Below are 20,795 nucleotides of genomic sequence, written 5' to 3'. Positions count from 1 at the left end.
AGGGTGATTATGGAATCGCAAAAGAGCCATGTTGAATGAGAAGAGCCTACCAAATGCATATTGGACAAAGGCTGTAATGACTGCAGTGTATGTCATGAATCGTACACCAATAGCAGGTATACATGAGGTGACTCCTCATGAAAGGCTTTATGGGATAAAATCGGACATTAGCCATCTTAAGGTCTTTGGATGCTTGGCATATGTACATGTTCTAGATGAAAAGAGGAAGAAGCTCAATCCAAAGGCAGAAAAGGCCATCTTTGTTGGGTATGCACAAGATAGGAAAGAGTACAAATGCTACAATCCTTCTACTCATGAGAAATTAGTCTCAAGAGATGTGGTATTTGATGAGCTAAAATCATGGCATGAGAAGAAGATTACTTTGATGAATGATGATGATGGTTGTCAGGAGACTCACATACATGCAAGTACAAATGAAAGTGCAAAAATTTCAGGGCCTTCTAAAGATGCTACTTCATCAGTTAGTCCTTGGACATGTAGATTGATGACTTCAGCATCTTTGTCTACTAACAGGGGTATGTTAGTGAGGGGGAGAAATGTGGATAAAGGCAAAGGCAAACTTGATGATGTTACAAGGCCACTCGCTTGTGATTATGATTCACTTGGCACTGACATCTTGGATAGTGAGTTTGGTATTCCATCATTTGTGACTCCTGGTGTGAGACATAGATATGTACCACCTCATGAGAGAGGAGAGTCTCATACTGCACCTCAGTTGAGGAGATAAGAAAGAGTTAGGAAGCCTATGGATAGGCTAACATACAGTGGTTATACAGTGAGGCACTATGCATATATGGCAAAAGTCGCTTCAAGGAACCCACAAAGTTTTTTGAAGCTATTTTGGATGATCATTGGTGCAAGGAAATGGATGAGGAATATTCAACATTGGTTGAAAATGACACTTGGGATTTGGTTGATTTTCTTGAAGGCAAAATGGCTATTGGTTGCAAATGGGTATACAAAGTGAATTGCAAATCAAATGGCACATTGGAAAGATACAATGCAAGACTTGTGGCAAAAGGGTATGCACAACAATATGGTCTTAATTATGAGAAAACATTCAGCCCTATTGATAAAATGGCAACCGTGGGGACAGTGATTGCTTTAGCAGCATCTAAAGGATGGAGTATGTATCAGATGGATGTGAAGAATGCTTTTCTCAATGGTGATTGGGTTGAGGAAGTATACATGGATCAGCCCGAGGGCTATGAACATCCAGATTTCCCTATATATGTGTGTAGATTGAAGAAATCATTATATGGGTTGAAGCAAGCACCTAGAGCTTGGAATGCTAGGATAAGTGCATGCTTATAAAAACTTGGTTTTCTATGGCAAGGCTGATCATAGCCTATTCACAAAGAAGACAAGGGCTGGTTATGTGATATTAGTCATCTATGTGGATGACTTGATCATTACAAGTGATGATGTCACAGGAATTGGAGAGATCAAGGAAATGTTACATGCTGAATTTCAGATCAAAGATTTGGGTGAGCTGAAATATTTCCTTGGGATTGAGGTTGTCTCTACACCTCATGGTACTTGGTTGTTACAGAAGCAGTATGCACAAGACATGCTGACCAAGTATGGTATGTTGGATTGCAAGTCTTTGAGCACTCCATTGGAGAAAAATGTTAAGCTACTTGCAGATGTTGGACATGAGATTGAGAATGTCACTATGTATAGACAAATGGTGGGTAGCCTGATTTATCTTACCATTACTAGACCGGATCTTAGCTATTCAATTGGACTAATTAACCAGTTCATGCATAAGCCTATGAAGCCACACTTCGATGCAGTGAGGAGGATCTTGAGGTATGTGAAGGCTACTTTTCAGATTATGGTCTACTCTATGAGCATGGTAAGCCTTTGGAGCTTACCATGCTAAGCCTTTGGAGCTTACAGGATATACATATGCTGACTAGACAGGAAGTACTTATGACAGGAGATCTACTAGTGGGTATGCATTTTCCCTTGGTAGTAGTATGGTCAGCTGGAGCAGTAAGAAGTAACCTACAATTTCACTCTCTAGTACTGAGGCAGAGTATAGAGGTGCTGCATTAGCTACATGTGAGGCAGCATGGCCCATGAAGCTTCTTGATGATTTGGGCATGCAGGAAGTGAGGCCTGTCACACTTTATTGTGACAACATGAGTAGTGTGCTCTTAGCCAGTAATCCTGTCTATCATGCTAGCACTAAGCACATTGAGGTACACTATCACTTTATTAGAGAAAAAGTGATTGTGCAGGTGACATTGATTTGGTCCATGTGACGACAGAAGACCAAGTTGCAGATATTTTTACCAAGTCATTGGGTAAAGATAAGTTTGCGCATTTCAGAGAACTACTTGGAGTGAAGTACCCCACTTGAGATTGAGGACGAGTGTTGAGATTCAAGCTCATAGGCCTACCCTAGTTGAATAAAGTTAAGTCATACTAACTTAACCATGGTTAGTACTAGGTCACTTTGTTTTGTATATGTGTAGTACATATAGTTGACTTTTGAGACTGTGTGTTGTGGGAATGGAATGAATTGACAGGGAGCATGTCTGCTACCCTGGTGCCTGTGCCTTTATCTCCATCTCTTTCTTTCTGAACTTCAATATTTTGTATCCCAGTGCCAGCCATCTGGTCGTGTAGATTCTTAATTCGAGTGATGAATGCTTCAGCTGTCTCTCCTTCAGCAAACTTCTTCGCTGCTAGTTAATTCTCCAAGTTTTGAATCCTTGTTTGGTTTCGCATTTCATAATGACTCCTCAATACACTCCAAGCCACTGATGCTTTGGTTGTATATTGAATCAAAATCAGAACATCTTGTGACTAAGATACACAATGCATCTGCATTCCTTCATTTCCAAGCTTTTAAAATATTTACATTCGGAGGAATCATCACACTAGAATTTGATGGGTTGGGGCAATGCTATGGTTCTACGTCAGTCCCCAGTACAGTCTCCAAAAGCTCATAAGAATCAAGGATAGTTGTAATTTTGAACTTCCACAAGGTGTAGTTTGTACCATCTAACTTGCCTTTGCTGAAGGTTGGTGGACAAATCCTCAATGTTTGAATAACCGGTATAGCAACACCACCTCCTACATTGCTTCTTCTTGATGTGGCCAAACCACTTCCGAAAGATGATATAGTTTCTCTTTCCAGTTGAAGCCTTTGCCTCTTGTGCAATGTTCGATCCCTAGATCCCCCTGGGCTCTAATACCATGTAAAAATTACACGGTGCAACGAATAGAATCTGAGAAAGAGATAGAGAGTACACAATAGATAAGAGGAGAATAAAAAATTTCTTTAGCTCCAAACAACTGATACAAAGATGGCTCTGTCCACCTATGCGCTTCCACTGTGAAGATTAGATGGCGATCTAGACAAAAGATAGGTAAAGAGCTTAAGGCTAGTTAGGACAACTCTGATTGGGTGAAAGATAGATGATAGATGGCTGTGAAGGGGTTTAGCTTTTATACCCTATGAAGGGATTCATGATGGATGACCTTCCATGTGCCCATGTGTCTGTTGACCTTGCATGTGCCCATGTGTCTGTTGACCTTCCATATGCACATGTGTTTGTTGACCTTCCATGTGCACCTCCACTAGTTGACTAGAGAATATTCCCTTTACTGTTGGCTAGGGCCCCTGATAACTCCCTTACCCCGCAACTCGATGCAATGTGTCTCCAGTTGCTACCAGCTTAACAACTCCATCCAACCCAAAGATTAGACCCACAATGGTCACCTTTTTTCCATCCGGTCACATAGACCTCATCTGATATACAAGTTAGGACTCAACCAATATATGGACCAATATCCAAGCTCACATATGGCTTCTCCTCATAATGGGGACCTTACAACTTTAAGCACCATGGATCATTGGTGGCACCTTATGAGGGTAGGGCATTGAGCATATTTAATAGGTGTCTTGGAGAGAAACAAGTGCCAATGTTGATCATACCAAAACTTCAAAATAGAGAAGAACCATAGCAGATCTCTATGATTGTCAACAAGGCCTTGCAATAGCATGCGTGACCATCTTGTCAAAAAGGCCACTGAGCATATATGACCATGGATTCCCTAGCTTTGATTAAACTACCAAAGTGTCCCCTCATGTGAGTTTGGTGGACTAGGAACCATGACTAGGAACCAATCCCACTCTGTAGTCCATCATGAACCTAGAATAGATGGCTAGTTCAAATTTGGGAAACTTCCCATGAAGAGCAATAAGCTGAAAAAGATAAACTTAAATGCGTCACTAACCATTTAGCAGATAGAGCATCATTATGGTGGACTGTTGTCTACAAGAGTATTGATTGTTCCACTACTTGAGAGGCCTTTCAAAAGAAAATTTTGCAAAATTTTCTTCCATCTCAATTCTATGAAAAAGCAATCAAACAATGGGATCTTCTACAACAAAGAGATTGTAAATCCATTCCGCAATACACTAAGTGTTTCTGGAGTGCCTTATTACAACTTCGAATGCTTGAAGATGTTCATGAGGCGATCCACAAGCATAAGTATATGACAAGTCTTCTTGGTCACTTCTATGCGGAATGAACATGTTCAAGCCAAAAACTTTGGAGGATGTGATTTCTTTAGTGCATGATGTTAAAGATAAAATTCATAGACGAGAAAAGTGACCACAACAATTTTCAACTAATAGTAACTTTGGTACAAAGCAATTCAATTCTAACTTTTGAAGATTCAATCAAAATCGCTTTGTTCTTTCTTTTTTTCGTAAACCTTGGACTCGACCCCTTGTTTTACCATCAAACACAAATTCAAATCCTAAGCCATCTCTGCAACCAAATCCCAACATACCCAAATTTCCAGCCCTTACTAATAATGTTTCCAAAGCAAAGCCTATAGTTTGCTACAAGTGTTAGTAACCTAGACACTTAGCAGTGAATTGTCAGAAGCCAACTGTTCAAATCAATTACTTGGGAGCGAGTGAAGATGAAGACCACGAAGATATGCCAGACTTCACTGAAGATGGTGATGATATCGATGATGCTTCAGATACTTTTCTAGGTATGCAAAATCCTCATTCATTATTAATGATGAAATGTTTTGTGCATGGTCAAGAAAATATTGTTTTACATGATGATGGAAGCATGCATGATTTTATTTCTGCAAAGTTAGTAGAAGAATTGAATTTACCTACTATTCCAATTCATTATCTCATAAAGGCTCCATTCTTAAGCACTAGATACAATGGTACATAAGAAGTTCATGATTTAGAAATTAAAATTGGTGATTACATTGAGCGCAAAAATTTCTTGGCTGTGCATTTGCAAGCTAGTGATATTATTTTAGGAATGCCTTGGCATCACAAATATAATCCCAACATAGATTATTCCACACATTCCATGAAAATTCATTCTAACGGAAAACAAATCACATTACATGGAACACACACATTTGATAACTTTTCCTTGCTTAGTCACACATAGGCTAAACATGCATTGAGAAAAGGTAGCAAATCATACTTAGTATGGGTGAACGAAATTGAAGCTAAGGAAAATCAGATGCATCCTAGGCATGCACAATTTCTTTCACAATTTAAATATTATTTTACTGTTGATTTTCCACTTGATTTACCACCTACACGTCCTGAAGATCATAAAATAGACTTAATCCCAGGATCTCAACCACTATGTAAAGCACCTTATAGACATAATCAGATTGAGCAAAAAGAAATCCAAGCACAAGTTGAAGAACTATTGAATCGAGGACTCATTAGGCCCAATAGTTCTCCTTTTGGTGCACTTGTTAGAAGAAAAATAATACATATAGGATGTGCATTGACTATCATACCCTAAACAATATCACTGTTAAGAATAGATATCCGATCCCTAGGGTAGATGACCTCATGGTTAAGCTACAAGGAGCCACTATTTTTAGCAAGATAGGTCTCAAATCTAGATATCATCAAGTACGATTGGATATACTTGACATTCTCAAGACTACATTTAGAACTCAATTTGGTCATTACGAATTTCTTGTTATGCCTTTTGGTTTGCCCAATGCACCAGCTACATTCAGTTGTATGATGAATTGAATATTTTTGAAGTATCAAAATTGTGTAATTATTTTCTTTGATGATATATTGGTTTTTAGTAAGAATGAGAATAAACATTGTGAACATTTATATATGGTTTTCAAATTGTTGAAAGAGAATCAATTATATGCTAACCCTAACAAGAGTGAATTTTTTTAAACCCAAATTGAATACTTAGGTCATATTGTTTCTTCTGATGGTATTCAAGTTGATCCTAAAAAGATAGAGATGATTGTGAATTGGCCAACAATCCCTAAAAATGTGCATGAGTTACATTCTTTCTTAGATAGAGCCAGCTTTTATAAAAAATTTGTGAGAAAGTTTTCATTTCTTGCATTGCCTTTAACGAAATTGTTAAAGAAAGGTGTTGTATATCATTGGTCTGATAATCAACAAAAGTTTTTTTATTTATTGAAACATGCTTTAACACATGCACGTGTTTTGCAATTACCTGACTTTAATCAACCATTCTTTCTAGTAGTCGCTGATGCTAGCGGATCAGGAATTAGGAGCTGTCCTCATGCAAGATTCACATCCCATAGCCTATTTTAGTTGCAAACTTAAACCCTCTGAACTGAAGTATTCTACCTATGATAAAGAATTGTTAATTGTAGTTCAAATCTTACGTCAATGGAAACACTATCTAATGGGATCCAAATTTATGATTAAAACTGACCAACAAAGTATCAAGCATCTTCTTAATCAGCCACAAATCTCTGACTGTCATTAAACAGACTGATTTCATTCAAAGTTTCCATCCATTGATCCAATATCAACCTGGTAGAGAAAATATTTTTGCCGATACATTGAGTAGAAGGCCGAGTATCCATAATATTTCCGTTCTATCTTTTGATTCCCTTATTCCTATGAAGAAAACATATGACCATGACCCCAGTTTTCAAGATAATTAGAACAAATTAGTTACTAATAACTGGATTCCAATTGATTCTTTGTATTATTATGAAGGATTTATGTTTTATAAGAAAAGATTGTGTGTCACTGTTTCATTTAGATCATTTATGTTGCATGAAATTCATTGTCCCCCATATCAAGGCCACAAAGGTATTATTTCTACCTTAAGAACATTGGTTGAAGATTTTTACTGACCACAAATGGAATCAGATGTTTCTAACTTTGTTTTTGAGTGTTTAATTTGTCAACAAGTCACGCGACGCCATGGTAAGCAATATGGTTTGTTAATATCTTTACCAATTCTTGAATGACCATGGGAATATATTTCAATGGATTTTATAATGGTTTGCCTAACACACAAGCTAATCATGATATAATTTGAACTATAGTAGATCGATTTAGCAAACAAGCATATTTCCTACCATGCAAGAAAACATTAACTGCATCTCAAGCTGCACAATTATTTTTGAAGTCTGTTTTTACTAACCATGATTTTCCAAAAGTTATTATTTTTTATCATGATTCTAGATTTTGCAATAATTTTTCGACTACTTTGTTTGCTAATTTGGGTACTAAGATTGATTTCTCATCTGCATTTCATCCTAAAACCAATGGGAAAATAGAAGCTACTAATAGTGCAATTCTAGATCTTTTGGGTGCATACACAATTTCAAAACCACAAACATGGGATACACACTTACATCTACTTCAATTTGCATACAATAATATACCATACACATCTACATATAAAGAACATTTTGAAATCATTTATGGACATAGATTGCTTACACCTGTTACATCATTATCAAACAAAGTTAAAGCTGTTGATGATATTGCCAATATGCATGCTACTATTTTTGCTAAAGTCAAAGAATGATTGCGAAAGCCTAGCAATCATACACTAAACAAGCTAATAAGAAAAGAAAAGCCATGAGTTTTAATGTTGATGATTATGTTTGGTTACACATTTAAAAGAGAAGATTGCAAAGTGTTGAGAAACACCCTATTATTAAATTAGCACCTAGATTTTATGGACCTTTCAAAATAATTCACAAGATCAATAACAATGCATTCAAAGCAAAACTACCCCAATATTGGAAAATCCATAATACTTTTCATATCAATTTACTACGATCTTTTAGAGGCCAATTACTTGTATACCATATCTATGAAAACCCTCCTTTGTTAGAGGAAGAAACTGAAATTCTTGAACCTGAAACTATTCTAGACACTGACTTTATGACCACTAGAATTGGTTGTAGATATTCTAGATATTTGGTTAAGTTTAAAAATCATCCTGCTGAAGAGACCCAATGGATGCACACCCGCGATCTAAGTGCTTACCCCTCACTGCTCACTCCATATTGAGCTAATAGCAATTGAGGACAATTGCTATCCCACCCCGGGGGTATGATGCCAGGAGACATATTCCACGATGGATTCTGTGAGGTTTTACGATGGATTCTATAAAACTATATGTATTTGACGGGACTCGTACACAAGGTGGATTCCTTGTGCAAGAAGTTGATAGGGACACATGTCCTTTTCGAGCGTCAGATTAATTTGATGTGCATGTGGATGATTCCACAATGGGTGTTTCTACAAAATACATATTTAAATTAATGGACATTTATGAGTTTAGAGTGCACTTGTATTTAATTAAGGTTAGGACAGAGTTCCAACCTATTTATTTATTTTGTAGTTGAAGACTGCTAGGTATTCACTTTTGTGGGTTTTATCTTATTATTTTCTAACAATTGTGAATGCTTTAGTTGATGTGTAGAGCAGGCAGCAGTGGCATTGGGAAGCATCGGGCGATGGCGTGTATTCAGATTATCTAGAAGAATTATTATTTTTTATGGGCGCACATCTTATCACTAAAGGCGTGGCATCAATATTTACTTAGGTGCACTTATTTATTAAAGCGTTGGACAAACATTTATTATTTTGTATGTGCATAGATGCTCGGTTTAAATATTTCATTATTGGACATTGTATTTGGGCATAGCCTGACTTTTCGGACGCCCAAACGCTTTACTTTTTATTTGGGCAAAAGTAAATACAAAAGTCAAAAGCATGCAAATTATAAATTGGGCTATTTTTTAGCTTGGAGATTAATAAATTTATAAATACATGCCTTGTAAGCGCTCACATAAGGCATGGGGGAAGATTGCACCCAATTTGTCTTTTTGTCTCATGTCTTGCAAACCTCTCTTTTTGCTTTATGAGCTTTTGTAGAGTTCTTTGTTCTTGGGGACCTTCCGGCGTTCACTACCCGCACATACATCATCTGATTTTCACACCATTCTTTCACGAATGGATCACACTCTTAACAACTTCATGCAATTTCTTCAGGGCACATAATCTATCAAGAGATCAAATCTTTTACAAGCTCGTTTATTTCAATATCAAGAGCTATGATACAATATTGTGGCATGGTCAAAGCCTATAATACCCTATCAAGTACATGAACACATACTTATGAGGATATATCGTCAGGCTCTAGGATTTTGATGAGAAATGGGTACCATGCAATCTCTTGAAGTACATTAATGGCACATAAGCATTTTGAAAACAATGAGGTTATTTTTATACAAATCTCACTCCTTTCTACTTTAAGCACCTTATGGGAAGGTAGAGAATATGGCTTTGATCAGCATGGCAGTGACTATGGGAGCTCTCCCTCAATTGCCAAGACCCATGGATTGCTTATTACTTCAAGCATTTCAAGCCAAGTGTAATGGCTACCTCTCAACATAGTTGTGTGCTCTTCCACACCTACGAGTGTAGTGAGCTTACCTCCATGCTAGATCAAGTTGCATTCTCCGTTAAGCACTTTAGTAGCTCCATGATCCAAGATGCAAGCTTAATTCTCAAGCTCCAAGCTCCATGATCCATTGCCGCATGTAAGACAAGAGAAGAGAAGAACAAGAGAGGAGAATATGGAGAGCTTCTCCACCATGGTCCCTCACCCTCACATAGTCACTCTCTCACACTCCCTCTCTCAAAAGCACAAGCTCAAGCAAGCAAAAACAAGAAGAAGGAGAAAAAGAGGAAAGCTAGTTTTGGCCACACATAAGAATGAGCTTCTTCATTCAATTTTTCATTTTTATATATGCCCTACTCCCCTTGGACACCCATCTCTTTTTTACATGACTGGTCATTTTAGCCTAGGTCATATTTCCCTATTCTCTTCCTATTTACATTGTTCCTTCATCCATGCCCATCTACATTTACAAATGGCACAAGAGGGAGCTTGGCACTCTTTTATAAAGATTTAGAGTGCATTTTTATATTTGAAATGCGCCTTTTCTCTTTTTTGCTTATCTTGAACTTTTAAGGTGGCCCTTGTGCTTTTGGCCTTTTTTCTCCTATTTTTTAGTCCCTTTCTTGCTTCGCTCTGCGTCTTTTTAATTTTCTTTTTGCTTTCTTTACACTAGGGTTAACATTACCCCTCTCTTGGCCAAGTACCAGTCCCATGGCACTTGCTAGTACTTGTTGATAAGGGCTCGAGTGGTTGGCTGGTTGCCAAGTGGGTCAATGATGGGGCTTTGCGGTGGTTGGATATGGAGAAGAAGCATTACAACATGGATGTGAGATGAAGAAGATCGAGAGTAGATTGAGTAGGTGACGAGGGCCTCCGAAGTTAGTAGCTGGTCATGGATTGTTGAACATACTTGAAAAGGAAGAGGAAGTGCACTACTTGGGGGTGTGCCTACCTCACAATGCAGTGCATGGTGTATGTGCTGGTGAAAGTGGGAGTTGGATTAAACCTCAGGGAAGCATCCCATGAGCATATGAGTGCACTTAGAATTTAGAACTGTCTAAAATAACAAGGAACTCACACGTAAGATAAGCAAAATTGAATGAACCCACTAATAGGATATGAGCCTCAGATCTTGAATGCACGACTAAGGATACTAAGCCTCAAAGCAAGCCTTTGGAGAGCAAAAGGAGTTGACACGATTATGGACTCAATATTACCCAAGTTGGTCAGCTTGATCGACACTCTAGTAGCCCAAGAGACCGACAAAATGTTAGGATCCACCACCAATCCTAAAAATAGTGAGCTCAACTTTGGAGACTTCCGAGGGAGTCGACATCCAACAAATGATAAATTGGTATGATTTGTAGACCAAAATGGAGCACCATGGTAGACCACAACCAAGGACATCATAGCAAACCTTGAGGAAGAGTGGAGACTGGCAAAGAAAGTGCTACAAGGCATAACCACCTATAATCAAGAGCAGTGAGCTCAAAAGCTAAGACATAAATATGCAAGGTTCAACATGTCTTAGCTCTCGCCAATAGAGCCAAGACAGGACCAAATACTGAGAGGGAGAGAGAGCCTTAGGAGGCTGACCTTATGCTAAGCAAGCATCTCACAAAGTGACTCTTAGACAACATAGCTATATGGAGCAAAGTAGAGTAGCTCTAGTGACTACGTTGCTAGTAGGACTAGGAATCACCCCAAACTCTAGGAGCCATACCAAGATACTTGTGGTTGCTAAGAAACTTGAAAAGTATTAGCCCAAAAATGACCTATATAGCTTTGTGGAGAAATTTGAGCAAGTATGCAAGGCTAACGGCCTCACAAACCTTGCTTAGTGTGCACAAGCTTTTGGACTTTGCCTAGGAGACAAAGGACATACGTGGTACACTAGTTTAGACAATGCCGAACGCTATGACTTTAATACCCTCCCGAGAGGTCTATCTATAAGAAAACATCTATATAACATGTGTTCAAAGGATATTAAGAAATGCCCTTTCTTTACATGCTATGAGGTCTTAAAATGACCCCTTTTACTTTACTAAACTTATGAATTTTTTTCAAATTGTAATTTTAAAACCCCTTTTGTAAATATAATCCTGTAAATTTTACTAAATATAATACCCTTTCTTTTGAACTCATGTGGTATCTTACATGTTCTATAAGGTGGACTCCCTGAGAATACCCTCAAGAGTCTCTTCATCAAGAGATTCTTTGAGGTGGGATACTCTGACAACCTCATCATTTGATTGATGAACATAAGTAAAAAGGACAAGGAGGATATCCAAGACTTTGTTACCCACATGCAAAGTCTCCTTAAGAGAATCCTAGCTGTAGAGTGACTTAGCAAACGAGCAGTCTCCACAGTGTTTATAAGTGGAATCCAAAGTGAAGAGCTTTATAAGGCCTTAGTGAGCAACTCAACCCTACAAAGGGATGTGCTAGCTTAGTTCTTTGAAGAAGACAAGCAAGTGGATGACCTACTCAAAGAGAGGAGCTCAAAATCCACAACCCAAGAGACAGTACTGTCTCTAAAACTTCAGAAAGGACTACGAACATTGGTGAAAGATCTAAGTAGAGTACCAAAGACAAGGGAAAGAATGTTGATCAGAGCCAAGAGTTGGCGGGGATGTGAAGCTAGAGTTGGCTAAGTTGCAAGAGATGATGAGAAGGCCCGCGCGATCATATGTGCAATGCATGCATTGTAGAGGAAACCACTTGTTGGCCGAATGCATGGATCCTAGATTGAGACCTTGTGCCAATTGTGGTAGTTTTGGCCATGGTACCATGCATTGCCATTTACCAAGGAGATTACCATACCCACAATCTTACAACCATCCATAATACTTGGAAAACAAGCTACCACAATTCAGAAGGGGAAGGAGCTTCATTCGCTCTTCCAACGCCTAATGATGCCAAGCCAAATATCCCTAGAATGGACATCAACCATACATGCATATCTAGACCACCTGGACCCTTCATGACCCATCCACGGAGTGATGCTCTAGTGCATTATGTTGAGGAGCCAAACAAGGAAGAGGCATACGTAAACCCTTATGTCTCCTATGACAAAGAGGGTAATCCCATTTTAATGGATTTTAGACTAGTATATCGGTGATGGTGTTAGGTTGAGGAAGGGGTAGAGGCCTAGGAGGTCAAAACTAAGAGCCAATTGCATGTTGACTTGCAGCCACCTAGGACACATCTCATCTCGTTGCCCTAAACAAGAGCAAGATAATCAAGAAAAGGTGAACTTGAGATGCCCTGAGTGTGAAATCACTCATTTGTATGTAGAGTGCCCTAGAAGGAAACCATCAACTATCTTGCCATCTGTACCTTTGGGGCTATTTGGAGTCAAGACACTTGATGGAAAGACCACTCCCATCTCATTGAATGTCATGACCAGGGCACTAACGAGGCAAGTTGGTATATCATTACCTAGACCTAGCAACCTTGATGTAGCCTCCATAGGTAAGAGGAGTCCTAGGAGGAGAAGGAAGAGAGCTGAGACAAAATTCTCACTCAAAACTAATAATGCCACTATGTTACCAAAGGGGAAGCAAGTCATGGACGTAGAAGCAAAGACATCTACTCCTAAGACAATAGAAAAGGGAAGTGACAAGGTTGGATAATATCCCATCCCGATCTGAGGCACCAATTGGAAGTGGTGTACAAGATCAAGGAGTGGGTGAGAGAGGCCCAAGAGTATCTAAAGGATGCCGATCCCATCCTAGAAGATAAGATCAACGAGTTCTCTAGTGTGAGCATGCATGTCTCACCTACTCGCATAGAATCTAGATAGGCATTTGCACCCCATGTAGCACCATAAAGACGAAGCCTAGGTGCCACATGCAAGAAGACTTGCCCAAGAGCAGTGGCAAAAGAGTGTAGAGCATAATGAAAGGCAAGTAGTTAGTATCCTACTTACAGTGTTGATATCGGCCCCTATGACGACTCAACCAATGGGGAATTTTCTTAGGCAAAGTTTCTCATTATGGTGAGATTTAAAGCAATGGGTAGAGAGATCTAATGAGCTAGGAGCAACCAATTTGCGTGACCATGATGTAGACACACAAATACCGACCCTAACACTGAATTCAATACCTAAGTCCTTGCATGTAAATGCTTTCTGGGAGGGCTCAAAGATGCATGCAGTCCTACCAATGGTAGCATTAGGAGACGCCATAAGAAAGGGGATCATACACATAGGAGCGAGAGCCAGTGTGCTTAGCCATGTAGTCCTACAAGCATGGGGTAACCCCCGGTGGAGACCACAAGGTTTAACGTCACATTGGCTAATGGCATGAAAGTTAGGCCATCCGGCATGTTGAAGGACTAGCCCTTAACATGGAAAATAGAGACGAGCAGGAGATTGGATGCATGTGCTAGCCACCATTGACCTGCCATTTTTTGACAAATAAGAGGAGTATAAGCAGGCTATAAGGATAGCAAGTGAGTCCCATAAAGCCACCACATCCCAATTACCAAAGGGTAAGACTCCACCTTTATCACCACTTTGCATGATGGCCAGAAGCCCTAGCAGACATCAAACTCCTACCCCTTTTCATATTCCTTCTAACAGACTTGAGATCCAAGGGATTCTTAAGCACTTGTGGTAACCCAGCTGAAAATCTCAAGCCACTCCAAGACCTCATGGATGATCCAAAATGGCAATGGACCAAGTGCATGACCTAAACCTTATGTACAATTTGGCACTAATCACGGATGAAAAGAAGGTTGAGAATAGAGACCTAGACAACAACAAACATGGATGAAAAGAAGGTTGAGAATAGAGACCTAGACAACGACAAACAGTCAGAATATAGTGATTCGAATAATGAGTTACAAGGACTACTACTCCTCGAATGAGAAAGGTAAAGAAGAGGCCAAGACGATACAGTATGACATAGATAGCTGAGTGATCAAATAAATAAGAGTAAACTCCAAGCTACAGAGAGTCAACACTTTTAGAATTGAAAGAGAAGTCTTCAGAATTGAATGCAATTGCACTTGGTTGGATCACTTAGGTGTGATAAACTACAAGCAATAGACTATGAGAAAGTAGGGTGAGTCTACTATACCTCTCTTTAGACCAGAATCAGCCTTAGAGCTGCGACCATCAGGAGAGACTCCCTCCTTTAGTGAGGCTTTCAAGTTTAACTCAAAATTAAAATTAAGCTCTAAGAGTGATCTAGAGATACCCTAACCACCTAAAACTAAATACACCAAGGGGGACTTCCTAGTCCATCTAAGGTGCAAACGGTTGAAGGAGGAAAATAGAGGACAACCAAAGGGGTCAGAGCCTAAACAATAAACAAAACCCTAAGACCTACCAAAGCACTTCACTAAATTTAGGAAGGGAGATAGGATAGTGATCTTGTTGGGAGCAAAGAGGCATGGAAAGGCAAGCAAACCAATATAAGGGCTTGCCAAAGTTAATAAATTTAATTTAGTAGGGGAAGGGAAAAAGCCTTGACCTATGTTTATAAACTGACAACTTGATCGAGCAAGAGGAACCTGATCTCCTTGCTTTCTTGCTGCAAGAGTACATAAACCTGTTTGCCTAGTCCTTAGATGATGAACTCAAAGGAGTCGATCCAAGAGTCATAACACATAACATTCTAATGACTCATATAACACCAGTAAAGTAGCAACCTTACCCAATGAATCCAAAGCATACTCATGCTGTCAAGGAAGAGATCAATAAACTATTGAAGGCTAGATTCATCTATGAGATTGAGCACATAGATTGGGTATCACCTATCATGATTGTCCTAAAAAAGAACAAAAAAATTTGAGTGTGCGTAAATTACAAAAAAATCAATGCCGCGACTAAGAGAGACAATTATCCTTTGCCCTACATGGAGCACATGCTTGAGAGAGTAGCAAAAAAAGAAGCCTACAGTTTCTTGGATGGCTTCTTAGGCTATAACCAAGTTTAATGCACCCTAATGATAGACACAAGATGACATTCACCATGGAATGGGGTGCATTTGCTTACGTAGTCATGCCATTGGGGTTGACTTATGCACCTGCCACCTTTTAGTGTCTAATGTGCACCATCTTCAAGGACATGCTTAGGTGAGAACTAGAGGTATTCATTGATGACCTATGCATACACTCTAGTTGAACAGAACACCTAGATAAGCTTCGCATAGTATTTGAATGGTGTATATTGTATAGTCTCTCTTTAAACCCCTTAAAGTTCCATTCTTGGGTAAAATATGGATGCATCCTAGGGCATGTGGTGTCCAAGAGTGGCATTGCCACTAACTTCTCTAGAATCAGGGTTATTGTTGACTTGCCACTACCAACAAACTATAAGGAAGCTCAATGCTTCCTGGGACGCACGGGGTATTATTAGCACTTTGTCTTGAACTATGCATTGATTGCTAGACCACTTTACAAGTTGTTGATTGTATTCAAGTGGACCCAAGAGTGCCAAAGCACTTATGAGGAATTGAAAAAGGCTCTCACTACCACACCAATTTTATGAGCTCCAGATTGGAGCATAACATTCCACTTGCATATTGATGTGTCAAAGTTTGCCATGGGAGTTGTTTTGTGCCAACCTGGTGAACATAGTCTTGACTATCTAGTGAGCTTTGCTAGTAGACAACTTATGAATATGGAGATGAACTACTTCATGATGGAGAGGGAAGGCCTAGCTATGGCATTTGCTATAAAGAATCTCAGCATTACCTTTTGGCTACACCTTTCACCTTCTTTGTGGACCATCAAGATTTGCTTTATCTTGTAAATAAACCCTATGCTATAGGACATGTAGCTAGATGACTGCTTCTGTTTTTAGAGTTTGACTTTTCTATGGTTGTACACAAGGGCAAGTAAGATTACATGACCGATCACATGTCTCTCATACCCATAGGAGAAGCCGCTGGACAAGGGATTGTAGACGACCTATCCGATGTGCACTTGTTTAGCATGTCTAGCAAAAATGACTTGTTCAAGGCCGACTTAACACCATATTAGGTAGATGACATAGTCCATATCTTAAAGCACGGAATACTTGTCAAGAGACCTATCAAAAAGTCTAGGCTAAAGCACATTATCCTTAAGATTCAGCATTATCAATTAATTACAAGTCAACTCTATAGTTTGGGACATGATGGCTTATTGCAAAGATGTGTGTGTGAGCACAAAATGCATGATGTGCTGACTGTGGAATTGCTAGAGGACACTTCAACGAAGAAGATACCATGGCCCCCGCGCAATGTGCTACAATCTCAACTGTGGTGGCCCACCCTATTCCATGATGTTTCCAAATTTGTAAAGCATTGTGACGAGTGCCAAAGGACCAAGGTCCTTGTTTGTAATTAAAGATAAGATGGAGTAGACCCTGATCATAGTATGACAACCCTTTGAAAAATGGGGAATCAACTTCATTGGGCCGATCAATCCTATAGCACAGTACTCCTAGGCCAAGTACATCATAGTAGCCACACTAATGCCTATCTCACGAAATGGGTTGAAGCTCAAGCCACCACAAATAACGATGCTAAGAATACGACTAAGTTCCTTTGAGAGCAAATGATCTTATGATTGGGTTTTCCCATTGAGCTAGTTAGCAAACAAGGCACACACTTTATTAATGAAGTGATTGCTCATTTGCTATCCACATTTCTAATCATCCATAGGAAATCATCACCTTACTGCCCTCAAGCCAATGGTCAGGGGAAATCCACAAACAAAATCCTAGTGAATGTCTTGACTAAAGTTGTCTCTGCCTCCACCTAGGGACTAGGATAACAACTCATGGCAGTGCTATGGACCTATAAGACAGCCTTCAAGATGGCAATGGGGCAAATACCCTTCAAGTTGACCTACAGAACTAAAGTAATCTTGCATGTAGAGTTTTTTGTTCCAAGCTTAAGAGTAGCAGTACAAGAGAGATGGGACGAAAAGGAGGTATGGATGGAACGCCTAGTAGAGGTAGAACGTCTTTCTGAGACTCGTCTTAGCTACCCATATGCTAATCTATGAAAAATCACAATGCAAGTGTTGGTTTAACAAGCATGTGAAAAAACATGACTTCAAGCAAGGTGACCTCATGTTGTTATACCCTATGAAGGGCCATAAGTAGAAAATAAAGTTCAGAGGAATATGGCCTTTCAAAGTCTGCAATATTAGTTGAACCAACAATGTGGAGCTTGAGACCTCAAAGGGTGAGGGCATAGGCTTCTTCAATGGTAGTCACCTCAAGAAGTACTACCCTCCAACTCATCCATTGTATGAGCCGCTAAAGATGCAACCGCCTGTCAATTGAAAGTGGCCACTATCATAGAGATCAAGAACACGAACAAGGAAGTAGCAGAACCTCTTTACTTGTGAATAACAGTCACTGGTCAAAAAATACACACCTTCGAGGAAGCTGACTTCAACATCCTTACCCATGAGCATTGGATCTCTCATTGGTCAGGCCCGATTGCAGCCCACTAATCCTAAGCTCAAATTTTTTAGGAGGAAATCCTACCCACTGTTGGGAAAATACAAATAGTAGTCTCTATCAAGACTCAAAGCCTCTTTGTGATCTTCTATGTGTTATCTAACACCAAGGCCACTAGTAGGGAATCGCTGTTGAGTCGCACGTTCAAGAAGTAAGCCCATTACAATGTTGACTATGACTCATAGTACATTCACCTTACTGTTGGCAGTGTTCTCATATAGTGATGGCTTTTAGCAAGGGTAGCATGGCTCCATCTAAGCCCATAGAGCCACTGGTAGGGGAACCTAGTGAAAGTCTAAGGAGGGGGATCGTGACTCGTCCCACCCGACCAGGATAAAACAACTGTAACCCAAAGAAGAGATGGCACAAACCACTGATCCACAACTCAAATGGGTACCTAAATGCCAATCGCAACCACCTAAAAGCCAACCTGCACAGACCCATAATTCCCGAACATCACACCTTAAGCATAGGAGACAAAGTTGGTGGTATAGAACCAGACAAACGACCAAGCCGTGATGGGTGCCTAAAGCCATGTTGCGTACTCAAGGCTACTATGAAGGAAACAACTAGATTTGGTTGCCTAAGATCATGACTGGCATGTGCACCCTTCAACTGCCGACTCCTAGCCATGTCCAAAACCTTCTAAGTTGCCTAGAACTGAGAAGCTGCCTAAACTAAAAGCCACCAAACCCATAGAGCCTCAGTGGATCTATCGACCAAAACCATAGTTTGCGGCCCCTAAACTAATGCAACTCGACACTCCCAATGTCCCTGTTTTTCCACAAGTAGAAAGCTATGCAACCTCGAGGCCCCAAGACAAGCCTCTCACATAAGTCACTAATGAGCGCTCTGCTAGACCAATCCATGCACTAGGTATCAATTGCTGAGTTATCTAGCCCAGTCAAAACTCAACCTCCCGCAGTCCTTAGAACCTCTTATGAGTATCAATCTATTCTCACATTGGTCTCATATTTAGCCAAGAATATGGGGGATGACTTGGTCAGTTGCATTAGAAGTTTTGATGCCACCTTCATTATGCTTGCTAATAGCTATGAGTAGTTGGACTTAGGTCTCCTAGAAGAGCCTTTAGCAAAACTGATGTGCGCACAAAGCTACCATAAACCTGGTAAGAATCTCAATTCATGTTCATTAAAGTCTCCATGGTAGCCAAGAAACTACCACCAATGATATTTCTCAAGAGCAAGCTCTCGTAAACGGAGGCTAATCACCTCCTATAGCAAGCACAAAGTCTCTGCCACAAGCCAAGAGCTATAAGAACTTAAAAATTTGGCTGACACTAACTCTTCCTTTCTGCATAAATGGTATGCTCTCCATCTCCAATGGGAACAAGAGGGTTGCCCAATGATAACCAATGCCGAGTATAGACGTGCCATCAAAACCTCTGAGTATGACCCCACTTATGTAGCTCCTACCTCCTTTAGAATATTGGTATTCACTCACAATTGACCCTTAGCAGATCATGTCATGGCCTCCACCCCTATTTATATTGAATCCTTAATGAGGAGGAAGATCTACACATCACTAGCAGGATCAACTGCAATGACTTCCTAACTAATGTCCTGACCTACATTACACACATACACATTCAAGCTCACAGCATGGACTAACATGCTCGCTTGGAGTATAACCCACACTTCTATGCTTGGCTCGTGCGCAAGAAGTGAAGCACTCCAACATGCGCTTAATGCACTTAACCCTTCATCCTCCAATCCTAGGAAGGATTCACATCATTCCCAGGGGGGAGGGGGTAAGATGGAAAAGAAGACATGTCTTAAAATCTCAATCAAATTTTAAAAGTTAAAAAAACGGACGAAGGTCAACTTATGATCAAGGAAAAATTCAAGAATTTTTGTTGAAATGTGTGGATTGCTTAAAGCAAAATTTTTCATTCTAGACTTAAGCATTTCACCTTTCAATAGCTTGCATTCATTATCTACTTAACTTGTCACAAAGAGTTGCCTCAAGAAAACCAATGGTGAGTTGTGATGTCATGATAGGAATCCGACATGGCAGGTCAAGACAAAGGTAGCAAGCTTCTATTCTCATGGAAGAAGAGCAAGTGAAGTATAGCCTAACAGTAGAAACTAATTTAAGTTTAGGAACATCCTGAACTTGGAAGATGTGGTCATGGACGAGAACAAGACGTGAAGCAGATTGTCAACCAATGCAACTTGAGCAAGTATGTAGAGAAGGTCAAACAAGTTGTGGATTACAATAAGTGTGTGGACTTTCTACAAACTTTTTATGCTGACAAAAAATGTGGCACTGTAACAGTGAGACAAGGAGAAGAAACCCGCAGGGTCGAAGTTGAACAGAGCCCCAAAATGGTGGAAAGAGCACCAGGCTTAGTCAACAAAATTGAGAGGAGGCCTAAAAGAGATGTCTATAGCATGCTAGGAATGGAAAAGGCCCTAGTCTGCGCTAATGATGGAGTTATCCTAGCCAACATTCTAGACCCTGAGGTTAGGTTGTAGGCGAAGACCCAATCCATGCTATGTTCTTGAGTTGTTAGAGGTACAACACTTTAATGAGTAGGATTGGAGTGCCAT

This window comes from Lygodium microphyllum, chromosome 8, assembly GCF_053477565.2.
Source record: "Lygodium microphyllum isolate KBCC chromosome 8, Lygodium_microphyllum_v1.1.10, whole genome shotgun sequence".
NCBI lineage: Eukaryota > Viridiplantae > Streptophyta > Polypodiopsida > Schizaeales > Lygodiaceae > Lygodium > Lygodium microphyllum.
The sequence above is the reverse complement of the archived record's forward strand: the minus strand, read 5'-3'. Positions refer to the sequence as shown.